The sequence below is a fragment of the Antennarius striatus genome, chromosome 2 (assembly GCF_040054535.1).
Source record: "Antennarius striatus isolate MH-2024 chromosome 2, ASM4005453v1, whole genome shotgun sequence".
Classification (NCBI taxonomy): Eukaryota; Metazoa; Chordata; class Actinopteri; order Lophiiformes; family Antennariidae; genus Antennarius; species Antennarius striatus.
Window position 1 is genome coordinate 18690334 of NC_090777.1, and position 6000 is coordinate 18696333.

The following is a 6000-nucleotide window of genomic DNA, read 5'->3' on the forward strand; positions in this document are numbered from 1 at the left end:
AATTCTATTTATTATTTGTTCACATACTTTAAACATGGAAACTTTCTAGGAAACTAGCTTTACTGGGAAGTTCTACATTTCTGTGTTGATTTTGTTCAGCTAATTTGACATGAAAACATTTGTAGAGGTTGAAAAAATATATGCAAAAATGTGAGTCTTGAATGTATTGGTGTCGTATTTATTATTTCAATGTGAGAAAGAGAAACAATTACTTTTAGTGCAGGCTTTTTTTGCTGGTGGGAAAAGGGAGGAAAGGAAGGATAGTTTAAACAGGATGCTCCTGTAGGCAACCGCACATATTTTCATGAAGCAGGAGGTGTATGCAAACATGTGTCCTGTGAATATAAGTACTTAGCTCCTGGCCTCCCCCTAAAAATATGAGATCCTTCCAACAATAACCTAATGAAAAGTGTCAAAGTGGGTGACTATCTTCCTGTCTCTGCGCATGTACAGTCTAACAGAGAAGGGCTTTATTCACTTTATTAGATGTCCAACATTATGTGAAATTAAAGGGGATGTTAATCCTATAATGGAAGGAGGAATTATTACATTTTAATTCAAATACTTTAAGTTATATATAATTAAGGAACACAGTTGTGTAACCAATCAGACATCAACTCTTCATTGATTGATAGAGTCCTTACTGATAATTTGCTGAGCTGCAGCCGTGCAGTTAAATGAAGCACATGCAGATGTAAGGTAATAGGAACCTGTACAGCCAGATTATTCAAACGGATGCACCTGAGGCAGCAACAGTCAGCAGCTTGTAGAACCAACTGTAGAGTTGTTGGTACCTTTCAGCTTTTGAGATAATACACCATTGTTCTCTGAACCCGCGTTAGACCACAGGTCTCATGCGCGAAGTAATTCAATCAATGAATACTGACTGATCTGCAAGTGTTGTAAGGATTAAAGCAGATAAAGGGCCTTTAGATCACTCAGCACATGAAGATAAGACAGATAAAATAATCTATACCTCTGTTTTCATCTGCTTTCATTTCACTACGACTGACATGATTCGCATTGAGTGGGTTTTGTTCTCAAAGGGCAGTAAACAAGTGGACGCACCTCCGACGTGTTCATGAGCACAAACACGGCCACCAATTAGATTATTGTAGGAATCAAAGGAGGAGGATTTTTTTAATATTATTTTCCCTTGAGTGAATGTGATTAACTTCTGATTAACTATGATTAAAAAACATCCAGAATTTAAGAACAATCCTTGATTTAAGTTTATAGTGTGGATATGGGTTATCATTAAAATGCATGAATGTATGAGGATGACTCTTGCAGCCTGGTTGGTGACTCAGCCCTTTTAAAGTTACTTTATATAAACATTGATAGAAAGACGACGGCCAAGAGGAGGAAGAAGTGGGGATTTTTAGCATGAAGTCAACCCAGTATCAGTTTCAGGTTTCAGGTGAGGCGCGTCATCCAGTCTTTTCCAAGATTTCGGTAACTGCATAAGGAAGCTCCAGCATATCGTTAAATCAGTCAGAGAGGGTAGACAGGTTGAAACATCTGACTGAAAGCAGTAGTAAAATATTAATATCTTAAAATCTGTAAAAGTTTGATGCCTTTTCGAGAAAAATTCAGACTGACGTGTTTTCTTTTATTTACACTAAAATTCATGCTAGTAAAGCAAAGTCACAGTGGCCACTAGAGGCCAGAAAAGTCCCAAAATTAAAACAGTATAACTGGCCAAATTATTTTAAAGCTTAATATTAGCTCGATAACATGTGTTATTATCATGTTAGCATAGTAACCAAACTACACAAGCATGTATTTTTATTGTAGTTTAAGAAATTACTTAGTATGTTAAGTTATTATAGTAATTTTTGTATTGTAGAAGTGCTAAATATTTTTCTTTGTTGCCATATGGTATTAGCATGTTAGCATGGTAACAAAACTACAGAAGCATGTAATTTTAGTGATGCTCAGGAAATACTTTATTATAGAAAGTTATTATAGTAATCTTAGTATTTTATAAATACTACTACTAATGTGTCCAAAGACTTCACTGCCAGTGCTCCAGCCAAACACATCCTGAACTAAGCGTCTCCCACCTATTTTTAAAAATGGATGTTTCTTTAGTGTTAAGCAGTAAACTTATTGTTTTTGCTGAACTGGTTACATTAGGCTGTATATGGTGCATCTGATTTGCTGTTCTCATTTATTAATCAGTGTATTTTATTCCATGGACATGTCTTAACACATCAGAATGGACTGCTAACATGTGAAAACAAGTTTGATGAGCACATTAGCATTCATGGTTTACATAGAGGCCGGCCTTTCCGGCCCACTTCACAGCTGCCAGCTGAGGCCATCGACCCCCCAACTGTTTATACCTATTAGTCATTTAGCCCACAAAAGGTGAAACAATTAATTTTCCGCCTGACTGTGAGCAGCCTACTTTGTAAGTTTAATCTTTTCAATAGCTTTAAGGTATTTGGTGTTTTAATGTTTAAAGAAAGACTACACATTATTCTCTACTTTACTGAATTCCAATAATAAACATAAAGTTTACAGTAGGGACGAGCTAATACTTCACTATCTGTATCTGTATCTGTTCAACCATCCAAATTATCTGTATCTGTATCTGTATTCGGAATGGGCAGGGCTTAAACCAAAAATGGGTGTGGTTCTACCAGAAATGGGTGGGGCTCTAATCGGCCTGAAATTGATATGGATTGATCAGAAGTTGCTATTTATTGTTTATTCTAAAACTATTAACTATTCAAAATTGAGATTCAAATCAATGTTTTTGATCGCAAAAGCAGTAGAACTATTTACAGAACAAGTTTTTTATGAACTCAGAACATGAAGTGCATTAATGAATCCTACTCATGCAACAGGAAATTCTAAACTACAAAGTATGCAAGAAGAGGAATTGTATTACTCAACACAAATTTAATTTTTTTCCTTTTTCTTTTTAATTTATTTTTAATTTTTATGATCAAACTGTTTTTTCTCAATCATTTATTTATGAAGTTTTTTTTTCCTCAATTGTTTAATTTTTTTTTTTTACTCTCTTATGTTCTTGCTTTTTTTCACATAAAGTTGAATAATGTTGATTCAAACGAGAACTCCTTAATAACTTTTATTGTTAAGGTCCAATGATGACACCAACCTATTTTGAAGCAGGATACTTTGTTTTTACTTCAAAGAATTACATTTGTTTTTATTTCACAGTTCGAGTTTGGGTGTGTAATTGCAGAGAAGTTAAGTTGTGTAGATTAAATAAATAAAAAAACTCAGTCATTATAGTTTTAATTTAGTGTCCTGATGTGTTTTTATCTATTCCACCAATTTATTCTTAGATATTTTCAATGATAATCCAAATTATATACAAATATTGTCCAAGCAGTCAAAATCACTGCCTATGGCAGTTTTAGTAGAATTCTGGGAGGCTTAGTGTTAAGGTGTGTGCGTGTGTTTATGTGTGTGTCTGTTTGTACATGTGTGTGTGACTGAGTGACTGTGTGTGAGGGAGAGAGAGAAAGAGAGAGAAAGAGAAAGAGAAAGAGAAAGAGAAAGAGCGCTCGTGTGTGTGTGTGTGTGTGTGTGTGTGTGTGCGTGTGTGTGTGTGTGTGTGTGTGTGTGTGTGTGTGTGTGTACTCGTCTGAAACGAGTACCCAGCTCAACCCTACTTTACAGTTAAGAATAATTAATATTTACTTAGAGGCAGAAAACCTGCCTGTCAGAAAGCTGACTTAGTAGATTAGTGTTATTAATCTACAATAACTCCCAGCAGATGGGAGCAGGCCCATCCACTGTGGACCTGCTCCTCCACAGCCCACCAGTATCACCCCTCATCTATCCATCGGCTGGAGTCCTGCTGCCGTCCTTCCTCCGTGCCACCACACAGTCATCCATGCAGCAGTAATTGTGCCTTGAATGAACCAACTACATGATGGGGAACATGTATTGAAGGCAACAACCCAGGAGTCGGTGAACGCAGCCTGATTTTCGCGTCCCCACCTCAGTGCCTGCATCAAATTGTCCAACTGTAACCATAAAGACACTGACTCTATCTGGCCTATCTGCCAATCTCTCTGTGTCTGTTTCTTTTACCCTGTCCTTTTCTTCAATTTATTTCTTTTCCACCCAACCGGTCAAGGCAGATGGCCGCCCAAAGAGTCTGGGTCCTGCCTGGAGTTTCTTCCTCAATGAGGGAGTTTTTTCCTGCCACTGTCGCTTATGCTTGCTCTAGAAAGTTCAGTTGGGCTTTTCTGGGCGTTAAAGGTCTTTGAAATGTCTGTTGCCATGATTAAGCGCTATATATATAAAACTTGATTGATTGATTGATTGATAATAGAGTCCACTCCGACAGTCTTGTGTGGTGTTGCCCAATGGGAAGACAAAATACTGCACGCAAAAGCAACACCTTATCTAGAAAGATAAAACTCATTTAATTTCTCTGTCACCTGGTGGGGTTTACTTAGCTCCACCCATTGAATGGATTCATGAATAATGACTTCATTATTTGATATTATTTATTTGATTATTTGATCTTTGGCTTTATGGTGAAGCAGTTTTAATTTTTTTTAATCTCTTTTTAACCTTTTAATCTGAATGAGTTTTTATAATTGTACTCCCTACGTGTGTGGTGGGTTCAACTCCAGCTCTCTCCCAGAAGTCACTTGTTTGTGTTTATCCAGACTCCACGGGTGAGAACAGCGGTGCTAAAGTCACACCTCAGGCCATTAAATGGAGTCTGGATACGAGGCCCTAGGCATCAGGAGTCCAACGGAGAACCTGACGTGCCAAAGTTCTCACACAACAGGACTGTTATTGAGTCTAAATTGGACCCCAGCCCTCCTTTGAAGTCAAGATCCGTCTTCGTCAGATTGATTATTTAAAATAGTTCAAATACAATTTTTCAATACAATTACGTAGATGGAAGTTGTTGTCACGTGCCTAGGGTTTACATGATTAGAATATACTAACAAAGTGGTGAGTCTGGCTTCATGTAAGGTGAGACATATAAAGTTTTGATAATTTGGAAAAGTAGAAATTGACAGAAAAAGTGAGGGAGAGAGACAAAGAGCAGAACATGTTGAATGGCATGTTTGACCAGGTCTGTGGTTTCCTTGGAATTCAGTTGTTGTCATCACGACTAAGAAAACAAGAACTACCTGTTATGCCTTATGTGCTAATTCTTTATTCAGCAGACCTTTCATACACGGTAGTTTTTCTGTTCTTTAAATCTAATTGGACGCATATTTTTATAAACATATTTATAAATATTTATAAATGTCTGCTGTGGTTATATATACAGTTTATGTATACAATATATACCCACAGAACACATAATAGTCTTTTGTACTGGGTGATGACTGCTGTTGAGACTTTGAGAGGAGTTTATTACATCCCAAGCAGTGATGTATTGTAACTGTCAGTGTTTGTGTGTCCGTCTGTCCGACCGTCAGTCTGTCCATCCGTCTGTTCGTCCACCAAATATCTTCACTACCCTTGCAGATACAAAGATTAAAGAAGAAAAACATTACTCGGGTGGCAAAGGGGATGAAAATGAGAAGATAACCTTGACCTTGAAAAAACTAGGTCAAGGTCAAATTTCAACTTTTGCACTCATTGTGGATTTTTGGAAGGCAGTCATGTAATACCATACACACATTCTATTGGCTAATGGCATCCGGACGTGATGCTGGACTTCTGTGAGCCACAGAAGTGGATAAGTCGATAAGAGTGTGGGAAAAGGTAATACTAGTAGAAGGTGGTTTAACATCAGTATGGGGAGGGTTCATAAACGTTTAAATTACTGGAAATAATAAGACAAATAGTTTGTCGCTCTATCGCAGAATTCGTTAATAGCGTGTGGTTCCTGGGACGCATTAACTGCAAGGAACGACGTCGCACTATATACCATTTTAGGTACACATCTCTGAAACCTGATGAGATATAATCACAAAACAAAAAGCAACATTTTCAGGAATCCAGACCCACAAAAATTTGTAGGTCAGGGTACAATGTTGAATT